General features: G+C 42.7%; 1 pseudogene across 1 annotated transcript in view; it reads right to left on the bottom strand.

The window, feature by feature from the left end:
- Positions 1-4450, bottom strand: part of LOC146405742 (uncharacterized) — a 68573-nt pseudogene extending 64123 nt beyond the window's left edge. Inside the window, exon 1 of the transcript XR_014838770.1 lies at positions 3956-4450. The product of XR_014838770.1 is annotated as an uncharacterized LOC146405742 (transcript). The remainder of the gene's footprint in view (positions 1-3955) is intronic.
- Positions 4451-17604: the final 13154 nt, after the last annotated feature.

Raw genomic sequence — 17604 nt, 5'->3', positions numbered from 1 at the left:
CTGTACAGAAAAGTGACTCGTGTTTCCATATATACACATTCTTTTTCATATTCTTTTCATTATGGTTTATCACAGGATATTGACTGTAGTTCCCTGGGTCATACAGTAGAACCTCGTTGTTTATCCACCCTATATACACTAGCTTGACTCTCAACATTAACATTTAACCTTCAATAAAATGTTCAAATACTGCTTTCATGAGAACTGAGATTAAGAGAACTGTAACAGATGAAAACCTATGTGTTTTTGCAATTGTGAGACAAATCTTATGAAGCCTTAACAAAATATCCAGACATTTAAAGCAGATGAGAAATCTAAACACTTTCACGATAAGGGAGACGACATGATAAGGGGACATAAAAATATACTAGCAACCTACCCTACCGAATAAATGAGAGCAATGAGTTTAAAGCACTTTACAAATGTTAACTGAGAGTCTCTCACAATCTATACTGACAATATGGGCACAGCTGCAGAACTCCATAATAGCCTCATTCTTAATCACTTTATTAATTACATCTGATAGAGGCCATGCTTTCTAAATCATTCTAAAGGGTCTTACATAAACAAAAAAGACACACAAACCCTCAACACACACATACCTGATGAAGAAAGCATCAACACATCTCAAATATTCCAACAATTATAAAATGGAATGATCCTCGAGTTTATTTAGCCTCAAAATATTTTCAATTACTCCTTGAAAACTTGAAAAATTTTTTAAGGTACAAAAAAAGTCATTATGGGTTCTCACTTCTTGGAAAAATTAGTTTAATACTTCTCAATGCTGTTGACGTTCAACAACTATGAAGCTCTTATCCAAACAAAAATGGTTCAGCATATCACAGCTTGCTTACATTATTCTTATCATCACTATTATCATTACTGTTAGGTTTCTTATCAACACCAAATTATCAGGAGTACTGTCAAGTAACTCTCCCTACAAGAAATATATGTTTAAAGAAAAACTATCACAAACTCTCTACCACTAAAATTGAAGGAATTACCTTCCTTATAATTCATAGGAACAACCATAAAAAGCTGTTAGCCGGAATTCCAGTTGTGGGGGCAGCAAAAATGAATCCAATAGGAACCATGAGGTTTCAGGTTAAGGATCCAGCGTTGCCGTGAGCTGTGGTGTAAGGTCTCAGGTGCAGCTCAGATCTGGCGTGGCTGTGGCTGTGGTGGAGGCCAGCAGCCAGGCTCCGATTTGACCCCTAGCCTGGGAACCTCCATACGCAGGGTGCGCCCCTAAAAAGCAAAAAAAAAAAAAAAAAAAAAAAAAGCTATTAGCCAATAAGGCTAATCTGAAAGTGCTATTTGAATGTATACATTATCTTCAACAATATGAGTTACCAAGTCAGAAAGGTCCATCTAAATTCAAAACCTATCTGTAAAAAAAAAAAAAAAAAAAAAATTTACCTTTTTGGTAATGTTCAAGACTGACTTTGGAGCACATTAATTTGGACTTCAGAAGAAGCCAAATAAAATTAAATAAGTATTTATCATATGAAAATAAGATAAAAATTGACAACACAATCTTATGTTCAGAATTATTAAATGTACTACTACAAATATCATCCTCTTTTTACTTTTATCACAGTTATACTAGAGGGAAAGTTCAAACATGGAACCACAAATCACTACTAGCGATCCTTCACTTCTCAGTACTATCAAGGCAATACTACATTAAAGTGCACATGGTGAATAAAAAAACTCTGAAAAGGGAGTTCCTGCTATGGCGCAGTGGGTTAAGAATCTGACTGCAGCGGCTCCAGTTGCTGGGTCAATCTCAGGCCCAGCACAGTGGGTTTAAGGATCTCATGTTGCCTTTTCCACATAGGTCACAGCTCCGGCTTGGATTCACATCCTGGCCCAGGCAACTTCCAAGTGCCATGGGTGCGACCATTAAAAAAAAAATCTGAAAAGGTGTTTTATTTTAAAACTTTTCTTAACAAAAAGGAATCCACTCTTCTTCCTTGGAGATTTTTTAAAACATAACATGTTGTATAGCAAAGATTATTTACAGAAAATGGGAGTTCCTGTCATGGCTCAGTGGAAACAAAACTGACTAGCATCCATGAGGACTCAGGTTTGATCCCTGGCCCTGCTCAGTGGGTTAAGGATCCGACATTGCTGTTGAGCTGTGATGTAGGCCGGCAGCTACAGCTCCAATTCAACCCTAGCCTGGGAACTTCCATATGCCTTGGGTGCAACCCTAAAAAGACAAAAAAAAAAAAAAATTACCAAAGTACATTACTTTTCAATAAATACACCGTACCAAAAACATCTAATAGGGGAATGGGAGAGAATACCAGTTTATTAAACTTACATTCAATCAAAAAATAATTATTTTAATTACCTCCTCCGTTTATTAAGAAAATACAGATTTTTATCAAACTCACAATATGAAAATGTAACCCAATAATCTTAGCCCTATAAAGTTACTTATTAACCTTTAAATAGACTGTCATGGATCTACACGGACATTCACCTGCCATCTTTCCCAACTTTAAGTAGGCACTAGGGGCCTAAGACAGTCTATCCTTGCAACATCGATAATGAGGAAAGAACTTCACACTCAGGTTAGGAAAAAAGTTAAGTGTGGGTTTTGTCCGCCCCTAGGAAATCAGCACCTAACACAGGTGCCAGCATGTAATAAGTGCTTAATGAATATCTGCTGAGTAAATGGTGAGATTTAATTATATCAGTGCAAGTCTTTTTTTCCCTTAAAGTTCTCCCTTGCTTGAAAAAACAACTCAAGGCCATGCCAGAGTCCCTCAAAACACATAAACTTCTTTATTCATAACGAAATGGAAAGCTGGGTTTCAAAGGAACCAAATAGAACATAAGCACCTCTTTACCTTCCCCACACTTTTATAAGAAAATTAGATCCATAAGGCTTACTTTTAAGAAACATCAAAATGTCTACCAACTTTCCTCAAAATGAAAAATTTCACATTTCGAACACTGTCTATGTTAATATTGAAAATAATAACTGATTATTCAACGGTAGGTATATGTGGGGTGAAAACAAAAACCACGTTTGCCAATTTTTTCCCTTAATTTGAATCGAGTATGTGCCTAAATTTTACGAGATGTGAGGTCAGCTTTGTCTGTCAAGACTCATTCTTTCATTCAAATATTCTATTGAGCATCTACTCCACGTCAGGCCCTTTAACAAAATGTTGATTTTGTAAACTGGACATTAGCACCAGATTTCCCTACAAAAGCTTATCACTGAAAACTACTGGCAGCTAAAGGGGAATCTCAGTGGTGTTTGTACACATGAGGTCGGCCCATCAAGGTTCCTTCTCAGCGGTGAATGCGGCATCCCCGAGCCGCTACCTACCACACCCGTCACCAAAAAAAATCGCAACTAAAGCAGCAAGCGCAGGATAAAACAACCTGTAAGAGTAGCCAGAGCTCCTCCGAGGAGGTGGTCAGGGCTTTCTCGCCGGGGCCCAAAAGGTACCGGAACGCGCCGAGCGCCCCAGGCGAGAGTCCGGCTCCCCAGCCAGGGGTCCCCGCCTCTCCGAAACTCTCACCTGGAGGACCCAGGCCCTCTCGGCTCGCCCCCCGCGCCACCTCCCGACTTCCAGACCTGCAAAGTTGGGACGCGGGGAGGGGGGGGTCTACATTTCCATTTTACATCTGCGGGGTGGTTGGCTCTCTCAGCCGCCCGCCTGTCTTGAACCTGGAACAGAGTGTGAAACCATTTCCCAGAAGGAACAGAAGAAAAACCTAAGGCAGGGTCCGCATGAGGACCTCGCCCAGACCTGAAAATGGAGCCGCAGGCTCAGCCCAAAGCCCGCAGCGCGCGGCGGGCAGGGCCGGGCCGCACTCGCCCCGGAGCCCTAGGCGGCGGGGGTTCAGGGTTTCGGGCTCCAGCCCAAGGGGCCGCGAAGCGGAGGTGGGGGACCCGGCGCGCGACCAGAGCCGTAGCTGCACTCACCGTCGCCTTTGTCTCGGCCGCTCACTCCGGCCGCAGCCGCTCTCGGCGCCGGCTCCGCGGCTCCTGTCGCCCCCACGCCCGCAGCTGCGCTCCCCGGCGCGCTCGCCGCTTCCTGGCCCCTCCCTCCACGCCCAAGCTCGCGCGCAGGCGGGGCGGGAGGCGGGGCGCGCTCCGGGGCGGCAGGAGCGCCGCGCCGCCGCACTGCTGCCGCCGCGCCGGCCCCGCCCCCTGCCCCGCCTGCGGGGACGGAGTCCGCCCCGGCGCTCAGGGAAGCGCAACGCCCTGGGCTCTGCGGACTGAACGGCGGTTCCCAGGCGAGCCGAGGCCCGAGAGCCGGGACTCGGGGGAAAGCACGCGCTGGAAGATGGCGACCAGCGCTAAGTGGGAGCGTTCGGGAGCCCCTCCCCGCTCCCAGCCGTACGGCTCTCGCACCCTAGACTGCGCCGAGGGGCGGTGCCTGCGCTGGAAGTGGGGACGCTTCCTGGAGGGCGAGGGTCATCGTTGAGCCGTCTGACCGGCTGTCTCGCAGTAGCAGTTGCGAGATCGATGTCCTGAAGTCACCACCACACACACACGCCCTTTAAAAAATGGAAACATGAGAATTGTTGAATCCGTCATTACCTGGCTTAAAGCCAGGAACATCCACTGGCATATGAAATGTGTGAAATTACTCATCTGCTGGCTCTCTGAGCCTCGTTTGGCTGTATATTTTATATATCCCCGAAATCAGAAACACTTAAGAGTGCCCCTATCTAGCAGTCGTCACGCCACCAAAACGCCTACAATGCTTGGAATATAATGTAGTACGTCTTCCCCATCTTCATTGATTATATCAGGACATTAGATTTCTTTGTGCCCTAAGTTTAGAGTTAGTTCTCCCTTGCTCAAAAAGCAAGTCAAAACCATGCCACAGTCCTTCTAGTCACTTAGGTCAAAATCTTTGGAGTCATCCTTGGCTCCTTTCATTCTCTCCTTTTCACTTCCAATCTGTCAAGCCAGTCTGTTGGTTATGCCTTCAAAATAAATCAGAATCAGAGAGTTCCCTGGTTGCACAGCAGAAACGAATCCGACTAGGAACCATGAGGTTGTGAGTTCGATCTCTGGCCTCCCTCAGTAGGTTAAGGATCCAGCGTTGCCGTGAGGCTGTCGTGTAGGCTTGTGGTGTAGGTCACAGACGCAGCTCGGATCCTGCGTTGCTGTGGCTGTGGTGTAGGCCGGCAGCTGTAGCTCCGATTAGACCCCTAACCTGGGAACATCCATATGCCTCTAATGCAGCCCTAAAAAGCCAAAAAGCAAAAATAAAAATAAAAAAAATAAATCAAAATCATACCACTTCCCACCAGTATCACTTCCATCTTCTCTAGCCTCGACTATACTTTGGTGGTCTCCTAAACCGTCTCCTTGCCCACCATTAACTCTATTGTCAAAACAAATCCCAGAACAGCCTCTTCCAAGAAAACTCAGCTCCTCTCTCATCTGGTCCAATTCCTCCAGTGCCTCCTATTTCCTTCATTGTAAAAGCTGAGGTCTCTACAGAGACCTACAAAGCCCTTGAATCTGCCTTTTCCTTTAATCTCTCTAGTTCCAGCCACTCCTTGTGGCTTGCATCCTCCAGACTGGGCTTTTGTGAGAGCTGTTCCTTCTGACAGTAACATTCTTCCCCAAGGTCCACCTCCACCTCTTTGAACTCCTTGCTCAAATCTTACCTTCACAAAGATGCTTAGCCTGACCATGCTATTTAAAATTGTAACCACCCAACCCCAACTCTCAATGCTTCCAATCTTTTTCTTTTCTTCCCATGACACTTCAGACCTTGTAATATATGTATGTTTATCTTTTAATGTCTGCCCCAACAGAAGATGGGATTTTTGTCTGCTTTATTCAAAAGATGTCATCTCAAATGCCTAGAGTAAATGGAAACAATTGTAAACCCCCTAATGAAAAGGGCAAAGCAACCAAAAATGGCCAATTTTTTATTTTAAATTTCCTCTTGGCTCCAATTTCTAGCAGTTAACCATAAGATCCTTATGCACATCATCACAGAAACATTTGGATTTTCTAGTTATTCTGAGTACAGTGATAACTTGACATTTAAAGGAGTTTTTCTAACCACTGATATCATGGTATCCTATTTCACTGAAGAGGACTAACATGATAAATTAGAGGAAATCTTCTGGTGTAAAACTCAAAGATATACTAATGTAAAAATTTTCCTATGACCAAAAAACAAAACAAAACAAAACACAGAAAACTCCCCAACTTGATATATATAAATATATATATATATATATATATGTCTGTAATCCATCAGTGGAATTAGAAGTGCAGTCATCATCTTCAGTGCCCTCAGAAATAACACTCTCTACCATTCAGTTGAAAAGGTTAATATTCATTTTAATATGCATTATGTAAACATTGATTTTTAGATTTTTTTATATTTTGTTTACAACACATCACATGTGATTGAGTATATTGATAATACCTAATTTCTTTTCTTCTTCTTTTTTTTTTTTTTGTCCTTTGAGGGCGGCATCCGTGCCATATGTAGGTTCTCAGGCTAGGGGTCTGATTGGAGCCGTAGCCGCCAGCCTATGGCAGAGCCACAACAACTCAGGGATCTGAGCCACATCTGCGACCTACACCACAGCTCACGGCAATGCCGAATCCTTAACCCACCTAGTGAGGCCAGGGTTTGAACCTGCGTCCTCATGGATGCGAGTTGGGTTCGTTAACCACTGAGCCACAATGGGAACTCCATAATATCTAATTTCAACTGCTATAGCTATTCAAACACTCTTTTTATCAGTGGAAAAAAGTCAATGAAAAAGACAATTCCATTCAATCAAAGGATATTATTTTGTATAAAAATCTGTGCATATATTTGCTCAACATTATATTTATAGCATATGCCTCTTTACATGCTTAATTTATACTTTCTGATTTAAAAGTATTTCAGGCTACAGATGATCCCTTATAATTTGGATTTTTATTTGGATTTTTTTTTTTTTCCTTTTTATGGCCACACCTGTGGCGTATGGAAGTTCCCCAGCAAGGGGTCAAATCGAAGCTGCAGCTACAGTCTCACTGAGTGAGGCCAGGGATTCAACCCACATCCTCACAGAGACAATGCCGGGCCCTTAACTTGCTGAGCCATAAGGAGAATTCCTAATTTGGATTCTTTCTTAATAAAATTCAATAGACTGCTTTTACTTAGGAAAAAGCCATTGATGATATATATTTTTTAATGTCAATATATGGTTTGTAGTTACAATAATAGCGAATAATAATTTTTTTGGAGTTAATTTTTTTTTTCCATTCCCATGGCATGTGGAAGTTCCCAGGCCAGAGACAGAATCTGTGCCACAGCAGTGACCCAAGCCACTGTAGTGGCAATGCCAGGTCCTTAACCTACTGCACCACAGGGGAACTCCCTCTGGAGTCAATATTATGATGCATCTATACTGTCCTTAAAATTGTCACCAAGCAAAATTTTCTTTATAAACCCACACACCTATGGACAATTAATATTCAAAAAAAGAAGGCAAGAATATACAAATGAGGAAAAGACAAGTCTCTTAAGCAAGTAGTGTTGGGAAAGTTCAACAGCGGCCTATAAATCAATGAATTTAGAACACACCTTCACACCATAAGCAAAATGGTTCAAAGACTTGAATATAAGACAAGGCACCATACAAATCCTAGAAGAGAACATAAGCAAAATATTCTCTGACATAAATCATACCAATGTTTTCTTAGGTCAGTCTCCCAAGACAATAGAAATAAAAGTGAAAATAAACAAACGGGATTTAATCAAACTTGTATGTTTTTGCACAGCAGAGGAAAGCATAATCAAAACTAAACGACAACCTGCAGACTGGGAGAAAGTATCTGCAAATGATGTGACCAACACGGCTAAATTTCCAAAGTATATAAATAGCTCATACAACTCAATAACAAAAAAACAAACAATCCAACTGAAAAATGGGCAGAAGACCTAAACAGACATTTTTCCAAAGAAGACATAGAGATGGCCAATAAGCACATGAAAACATTCTCATCATTGTTAATTATTATTATTTTTTTTTAATTTTTTTTTTTTTTTTAGGGCCACACCTGTGGCATGTGGAGGTCCCCAGGCTAGGGGTTGAATTGGAGCTACAGTTTCCAGCCTATGCCACAGCCACAGCCACAGCAATACCAAATCTGAGCCACGTCTGTGACCTACACCACAGCTCACGGCAACACCAGATTCTTAACCCATTGAGCAAGGCCCGGGATTGAACCTGCAACCTCATGGTTCTTAGTCGGATTCATTTCCACTGTGCCACTATGGGACCCCCTTTTTTTTAGGGCCACACCCATGGCATACATCATTAATTATTAGAGAAATGCAAAATCAAAACTACAGTGAGGCACCACCTCACAACAGACAGAATGGCCATCATTTAAAAGTCTGAAATAATAAATGCTATGGAGGGCGTGGGGAAAAAGGAACCTTCTTACACTGTTGGTAGGAATGTAAATTGGTGCAACCATTATGGATAACAGTATGGAGTTTCCTCAACAAACTAAAAGCAGGAAGTTCCCGTTGTGGCTCAGCAGTAAGGAGCCCAACTAGTGTCCATGAGGATTCGGGTTTGATCCCTGGCCTTGCTCAGCAGGTTAGGGATCCGGCACTGCCATGAACTGTGGTGTAGGTTGCAGAGGTGGCTCAGATCCTGTGTTGCTGTGGCTCTGGTGTAGGCTGGCAGCTCTAGCTCCAATTCGACCCCTACGCAGGGAACTTCCATGTGCTGCAAGTGCAGTCCTTAAAAGAAAAAAAAACAAAAACAAAAACCTAAAAGCAGAGTTGCCATATGATCCAACAATCCCACTCCTGGGCATATACCCAGACAAAACTATAATTTGAAAAGATAAAGGTAACCCCTATGTTCATAGCAGCACAACAGCAGTGGAAACAATCAAAATGTTCATTGACAGAGGAATGAAGAGGATGCAGTATACATATATAATGGAATATTACTCAGCCATTAAAAAGGATGAAACAATTCCATTTGCAGCAATAGGGATGGACCTAGAGATTACCATACTAAGAAAAGTAAGTTGGAAAGAGAACGACAAATACTGCATGATATCACTTATGTGTGGCATCTAAAATATAGCACAAATTAATATATGAAACAAAAACAGACTAACACATACAGAGAACTGATTGGTGGTTGCCAAGGCGGAGGGGGCTGAGAGAGGGAAGGACTGGGAGTTTGGGATTGGGAGAAGCAAACTATTAAATATGGGATGGGTAAACAACAAGGTCCTACTGTATAGCACCGGGAACTATGTTCAACAGCCTGGGATAAACTAGGATGGAAAAGATTATGAAGAAGGATACATATATGATTTGCTTTGCTAAACAGCAGAAATGAAACAACACTGTAAATCAACTATACTTGAATAAAATTTGTTGAACACTTTAAAAAACTTCTTTCAAAAGGACAGAGTAGAAAATAGACACTGTTCAGGAACAGACTGCTAAAGTGAAATGCAACTGTTGCATTCCGAAAGAAACTGTTTTGCACACTTGATAGTCCATAAACAAACAAACAGAAATGATCTCAATATAATTAACAGGGTATGGTTGTGCTTTACAAAAAAGAAACATTAACACCAGAGACAACAGCAAGCAATGTGTTGGTCTAACCAGCTGCTATCAGTACTCAAGAGCTCCTACAGCTGCCATACTGCCCTGATTATGCAATTGTCTTATTTACAGCAAATGGATTTTCCTAAAAGTATACTATATTTTTTGACTACTTTCCAAAATTTGATCCTAGCTATTTATCACATATGGGGGAAATGGTGTATTGACTTACAGAGTCCAGAGTTCAAATTCTGATGCATAATTAGCTGGGTGACCCTCACCAAGGTTCTTAATCTTTCTAAACCTGTCTTTTCCTTTCTTCTCATTTAATGGGACCATAGTAGTATTTACCTCCAAGAGTTGTTGCAAGAAGTCAATGAGAGAACTCAAGCAAAGTTCTTAGCCATGGGCCTGGCACATGCTCAGGGCTGGTAAATGCTAGCTATTATCATTACACAAGCATATAATTAAGCTCGTTGCCCTATATTTATAATACTGAGAAAATGGCTCATAATAGGCCCTAAAAGGGATTTTTTTTTTAACCTCTACATCGAGATAGTATTATATACAATTAAATGAACATTTTAAAAACAGCACTAACATTTCTTCTACCACCACTATATGCCAGACACAGTTCTAGGCAACAAAGGAATCTAAGAGAAATAAAGCCTTAGGCCTTAAATGAAAATAGGCATGCAGTTAGCAAATAACTATTCCAAAAGTAGTATGACCATGTGTCCTTGCCTATCAGGGACACCTCTTGTCCCGGCTTAATAGTTATTTGTGCCCGCCTTTCCTTCTCAATATATCCAGGTTTGGACAACAAATTATATGTAAATTACTTGGGGCTGCAAAGAAGGAACCATAACCTCTGTGTAAAGTGAAAGAGACTTAAATTGCTCCTTGACTGGAACATCTCAATTGGCCAAGTGGACCAAAACAGGGAGGAAAGGCAGAAGGAAGATTTCATTTTTACTACTCTGAGTCAAAACGACAAAGCTTCAACATACTTGTTAACAAACTTAGTAAATCCCCTTGACCAATGTCATATGACTTAGTTTGGGATTTCATATTTTTTCCTGAAGTTAAAACAGGAACATGCCAAGATACAAACAATACAACATGTATTCATTTATTTATATAACCAATATCTTTTGAGCATCTACTACCTCTCCAGGGTCTATCTTCTTTGCGATAGAGGACACAGAAAGTTTTACAAGACAGAGTCAAGCAACATAAAATCTAGTAGCAAACACCAAATACTACCTTAGCTAATCAGGCAACAACACAGTGAGACACACAGGACACAAAGTGTGATTTAGGGAGACTGAGAAAAATGAGGAAACACATGGAATTTATTGAGAAAAGAGAAAATGACTCAGAGTCCATGGCCCTTCTGTGACTGAAGCAGCCTTAGGTAGGAGTGGAGCCTCAGTCAAACTCCGCCTTACACTCTTCCCCAAAGCTGACCTTGCTGCTCATCAAACCACAAATATTCATTGAATGCCTTCTGTTGCCAGGTAGCACGCCAAATGCTGTGGGAAAACTTCGTATAAAGCATGGTCTTTGTCTTTAACGAAATGTCACATGGCAACATCTGAATAATTAGACACAGGAGCCTTATGAATGCAGTTGAGGGAATCAATAAAGTCCATACTGGCTTCTTAGAGGAAGAGGAATTTGAGGTGGGTCTCGGGGAAGAAGAAAGCCAGGTCTGTGTTTTCTGAACTGTGGCCTGCACATCTTTGGTGGTGTCGGAGATAACTGCAGGTAACACTCTTAAGAGGGGCAGGGGATGGGAAGGAAGGGGAGAGGCAGTTTGCAGTACCTGAAGCTCGCTTAGCTTCAACACACAGCCTGTGATATAAGTGCATTGTAGCCCCTTAGCTCAAAATGAAACACAACCAAGCCAGTAAAACAAAAACAAACAGAAAAGGAGTTAGGAATTGTAATAAAAATGCCCCTGGGAACCAGAGGAAAAGAAAGGAGTCTTTTGCGAATCACTCTGCTATGTCAGGGTAGAGACCAGAAGGGAGGAAGAGTTTTCTTTCCTTTTTTTAAAAAAAATACAGTTGGAGTTCCCATCGTGGCTCAGTGGTTAGCGAATCCGACTAGGAACCATGAGGTTGCGTGTTCAATCCCTGGGCCTTGCTCAGTGGGTTAAGGACCCGGCATTGCTGTGAGCTGTGGTGTAGGTCACAGATGGGGATTGGATCTGGCATTGCTGGGGCTGTGGCGTAGGCCGGCAGCAGCAGCTCTGATTAGACCCTCTGATTAGACAGCTATATATGGCAGGTGATTCTGATTTTCCACATATGATAGTGACACAAGTTTCTTCTATATATTTGTTAAAGTTAAAAATATGAATCAGCCGAAAGAAAACTCTCCAGTAAACAACAGAGGCAATAAAGAGAAAGGGAATGTGGCACTTTACGGAACACAAAGCTTATCAAGCAAAGGGCCAGCAATTGGCACGTTAAAGGTGTGTCCTCAGAAAGAGTGAGAGCCACAGTGGATTTGTGTGTGTGTGTGTGTGTGTGTGTGTGTGTGTGTGTGTGTGTGTCTTTCTGCCATTTCTTAGGCCGCTCCCGGGGCATATGGAGGTTCCCAGGCTTGGGGTCTAATTGGAGCTGTAGCCACCGGCCTACACCAGAACCACAACAACGCGGGATCTGAGCCACGTCTGTGACTCACACCACAGCTCACGGCAATGCCGGATCCTTAACCCACTGAGCAAGGCCAGGGATCAAACCCGCAACTTCATCGTTTCTAGTCAGACTCGTTAACCACTGAGCCACGACGGGAACTTCAGAGGATTTTGAGCTGAGTACTGGCAGACTGGAATACAAGAGCAGAGAAAGAAAGAGTCTAAAGGGCAGGTAATTGGAATTCCTGCTGTGGCGCAGTGGTTTAAGAATCTGACGGTAGCAGCTTGGGTCAACATGGATGTACGAGTTTGATCCCCAGCCTGGCACAGTGGATTAAGAATCTGGCGTTGCAGCCGTTGTGATGTCGGTCACAGCTGCGGCTCAGATTCAGTCTCTGGCTGGAGAATTTCCATATGCCAAGAGAGCGGCTATTAAAAAAAAAAAAAGGCAGGTAACCAAGAGGGAGCGAAGCCTCCCACAGGCAATGGAAGGTGCTTCTTATTGCACCTGAGGAAGCTCCTTAGCCCAGAGGAACCAGCAGAACTAGCCCCAGGACCTGTTAGAAGCCATTCAGCAGGGACAAGTGGGACTCCCATCTTTACGGTTTATGAGGGCTGTAGCGAGATACAGAGGCTCCAACATGCCTCAAAGTGCCCGGACATTGCTGACCATAAAACAGGTAGGATAGGAGTTCCTGTCATGGCACAGTGGTTAACGAATCCGACTAGGAACCATGCGGTTGCGGGTTCGATCCCTGGCCTTGCTCAGTGGGTTAGGGATCCGGCGTTGCCGTGAGCTGTGGTGTAGGTTGCAGACGCGGCTCGGATCCCGCGTTGCTGTGGCTCTGGCGTAGGCCAGTGGCTACAGCTCCAATTCGACCCCTAGCCTGGGAACCTCCATATGCCGAGGGAGCAGCCCAAGAAATGGCAAAAAGACAAAAAAAAAAAAAAAAAAAAACCCAAGCAGGTGGGACAGACATGTTACAGCTCCTCCTGGCACCGAGATCTACAAGTGGCGTTCACGAAGAAAGCGTATGATGAATAAAATTTGTGGTACAGTTGAAAGAAAGGGAAGGTGGCAAGTCAGGAACGTTCCCACCCTATCCTCCACTCCTCCAGTAAGGGTTACTGCCTGGTCATGATTCAGCTCTTGCTTCTGTGCCTATGACGAGCTAAGCTAAGTAGCTGGGAGGACGCTGACAGCTTGCTTTCTGCCACTGCCTTTGTGGTGGTGTATACGCTCTAGAGAGTCTCCAGGACTACAGAGGGAGATTGCTGTAAATGCACCACCCATTTCCCGCCACCCCCACCCCCCCACTTATCCTATGCCCTATTCCCTGGAACCTGTAAACAGAATGAAATACCATTCCCACAATGATGTTATGTCACAGCTGACCTTAAAATAAGATTATCTGGAGAGGCCTGATTACCTGAGTCCTTAAAAGCAGAGAGTTTTCTATGGAGTTCTGCTGTGACACAACAGGTTAGGGATCACAGCAGTGGCTTGGATAGCTGCTGTGGTATGGGTTTGATCCCTAGCCCGGGGCTTCCACATGCTTCAGGTGTGGCAAAAAAAAAAAAAAAAAAAAAAAGCAAAGCAGAGAGTTTTCTTTGGCGGGGGCGGAAAGAGGTCAGTGAGATTCAAAGGTACGAAACATTCACTTTGCCATTGCTGGCTTGAAGATGGGAAATGGGTACATGACAAGGAATTCAGCAGGCTTCCAGAAGCAGAGAGTGGCCTCTGGCTGACAGCCAGCAAGCAAACGGGTTCCTAAGTCCTATACCCACAAAGAACTGAATTTTGCCAACAACAAAAATGTGCTTGGGAGCAGAATTTTTGCCCCAGGGTCTCCAGATGAGAATTCAGACTTGCAGGCACCTTGATTTCAGCCATGTGATACTGTGAGCAGAGAATTCAGCAAAACCATGTTGGACTTCTGACCTACAGATAATATGAGCTAATGAATGGGTGGTGTTGTAAGCCACTGATGGTACCGGTTACATCGCAATAGAAAACTAACACAACCCCTGTCACTGAATTAACCCTTCTCAGAGTGTATCTGAGTTTCCCACTCTATTGTCAGTCTACAGAAAAATGGATCAATTCTCAGGCTTTAGTAAATAAGCCTGGGTCATCCATGATATGAAGAGGGGAATCATGAGAAAAGACTGAAATTCCTGATAATTTGCCTTGTGAGGGACATGTATGTTATTTTAATTTGGGTAAAAAAATTGAACTATGTCTTTATTTTGAAGTAACAGGCTGGTGAGAACTCACAATTAAGGATGTTAGAATTTCAGGTAGCATAAGGGAAAGGAAAGACAGAGGAAAGGTGACGTTTTCTAGAATAAAGAGAATGATCTCTAGGGACAAGTGGGTATGGGTATGTTTTGCAGATTGCTAGCTGTCTCATCACAGACTTGTAGGAAATTTTCTTTCTTCCTTTCTCCCCTTCCTTCCTTCCTTTCTTCATTTTTTTTCCTTTTTCAGGGCCGCACTCGCAGCATATGGAAGTTCCCAGGCCAGGGGTTGAATCAGAACTACAGCTGCCGGCCTACGCCACAGCAACATGGGATCCAAGCCACGTCTGCAACCTACACCACAGCTCACTGCAATGCTGGATCTTTCACCCACTGAGCGAGGCCAGGGATTGAACCAGCACTCTCATGGATCCTAGTTGAGTTTGTTAAATCCTGAGCCAGGAAGGGAACTCTGTAGGAAATTTTCTTAACCTCTTTGAGTTCCAGACTACTTTTTTTTTTTTTCTTTTCCCTTTTTAGGGCCGCACCCACGGCTTATGGAGGTTCCCAGGCTAGGGGTTGAATGAGAGCTGCTGCTGCCAGCCTACACCACAGCTCACAGTAAACTGAATGAGGCCAGGGAGAGAACCTGCATCCTCATGGATACTAGTTGGGTGTGTTACCACCAAGCCACAATGGGAACCCCCTGGACTACTTATCTTAAGATAGTTAGGAAAAATAACTATCTAATAAGATTTTTGGAAGAATTAAATGAAATAATTCATGTAAAATCTCAGTTCCTGCAGCATAGTAGGCAGTCAACAGTTTATCTCCATGACCAGAATGGATTTTTTTTATAACTTCTTTGCAAAGTTTCCATAGTAAAAGTAACTAAATTATAGCATATATAGGAGCAATGCTATCCTACAGAAATATAATGCATGCCACACTTGTAGCCACATGAAAAAAAGTAAAAATAAGCGTATGAAACTAATTTCAATAATATATTTTAACCTGATATACAAAAATACTGTCATTTCATCAATATAAAAATATATTAATATTTTACTTTTTTTCCCCTAAACCTACAAAATTCAGTTTAAACTTTTTACGCTCAGTACAGCCATGTTTCCAGGGCTCAGTAGCAACATGTAACTAGTGGCTTGAGTATTGGACAGCTCAGTACTAGACTTCTAAATGAATACTTTAATAAATTCTCCTTACTCCTTAATTCTAAAATAAACACGAAGAAGTGGAAAATAGATAATTATGGATGTATGAGAACACACATGCACACATACCACAGAACACTCTGGCACATACCAAACCCAGATGATTTGGGGGTTTTTTGTTGTTTTTCTTTTTTAACCATCAGTTCTCAGTTACAATGAGTCACACTTCAATCAGAGGATCAGGTGTTAGTGATACATGGGTTTCTAATTTCAAATTCTAAAACACACCACAAATCAGAGCTACATAGCCAAACTAAAGTAATACAGGCAACTGTGATAGCTAGGTTAAAACAAAAACCTATTTTTAACCAAAGAATACATGTTGATTTTTAAAGTAACTTTAGTAAAATATTCTATGTTTATTTCCTTTGCTTGTTCCTTGAAGATACTGGAGTAGACTTTTGGATTTGACATAAGCCTGGTTTTTTTTGTTTTTCTTTTTTCTTTCCAAGTCATTATCTCCATTAGGTGAGAATGAAGACTAAAGCAATCAGAACTGGTAGAAGGTAGGAGCAATGCACAGCAGCCACCTCAAAACTCACATAAAATCTGTGACACTTCTACTAGGATCTTCAAAGATGATTCAGACAGTGATCTTGCCTCTAGGGTGGATACACTCAGAAAAAAAAAAAAATAGGACACATCTAAACATGTGTAAGATGAAGCAGAACACAGAAAGAGAATGAAAAATACCAAAAACACCCCACAAGTACTTGTAAGAATGGGATCCTTTTCAGTGGATATTAGGGAAGGTTTCTTAGAAAAGCAACCTTTGTGAGAGGTTTTAAAGAATGGTCTTTAAAGGTTGGCTCATAAGGCTCAATTCAACAGGTACTGGTTGCCTACCTACTGGGCTGCAGGCCCTGTTGTAGGCAGAAGGGAGTCAGTGATGGAAATCTGTGCTAAGCTTTGGGATGGGGGTGAAGAATGGTGAAAGACAAGTAAAACCAGCAATGCAGCACTGCTCTGGATTCCAGCCACTCTTTCCACCTCACGCTACCTCTGACATCCCTCTGCTTCGGATGTCCTCCTGGGCTCTGTCCCTTGTACCCACAAACAACTTCTTATCTCTTCCCTGTTTCTGACCTTTCATCTAGAAGATGAGTCTTGGTCTTACCTCATTCTCCTATCAGCCTGGCTGTGGGGTCAGGGCTTCATTCTCCGACCCCTACCCTGCAGCCACGCATGTGTAGATTCTGCCCACCCCCTGCTCCGGCTCAAGGTCTAGTCAGGAAGCTGCAGCATCAAGAAGCTGCCACCACAACTTCCGGCTCCAGCCTGACGCTGGTGTGAAGAGGAAGTTGGGCACAGTTCACTAAGTATTATCACAGAGAGAGTTCTAGTGGAGGACCTTTGACTCGGCCTGTGAAGATGCAGAAAGGATTCCGAAAAGAGCAGATGCTTGAGAGGCATTATCCAAGCATTAAAAGAAGGAGGACATTTGGGGGGCAGAGAAGAACATGCATGAAACCGGGGAGAGATGAGAATGTGATGCTCTTGGGGAACTGGAGAATGAGTGCAGGGTCAGAGAAGGGTTCCTGTGGGCACAGACAGGAAATGATTCTGGACCAGCAGAAAGAGACTAGCTTACGCTAAGGAGTTTGGATTTATTTACGAGATGATAAAAAGTAAAGCAGAAAGACACATGCATTAATGACGCTGCTTTAAAAAAATAAAGGGACATATTAATAGGGACATATTAATGTATCATGCATAGACTTTGAACTCAACGTATTCTCATTTAGATAACTTCTTTGATAAGCTCCGTGTCACCTTCAATCATAAAGGGTAGTATGTGAAAACCTGAGATGGAATTATAGTCCCTACGTGATTATTTCATGCTTATCTGTTTGCTTTTTCTTTCTATCTTTTTTTTTTTTAATGGCTGCAC

This window comes from Sus scrofa, chromosome 2 (assembly GCF_054392235.1).
Source record: "Sus scrofa isolate SSC_HxYL_T2T_F1_AM1 chromosome 2, Sscrofa_HxYL_maternal_Yorkshire_Landrace_v2.0, whole genome shotgun sequence".
NCBI lineage: Eukaryota > Metazoa > Chordata > Mammalia > Artiodactyla > Suidae > Sus > Sus scrofa.
The sequence above is the reverse complement of the archived record's forward strand: the minus strand, read 5'-3'. Positions and strand labels throughout refer to the sequence as shown.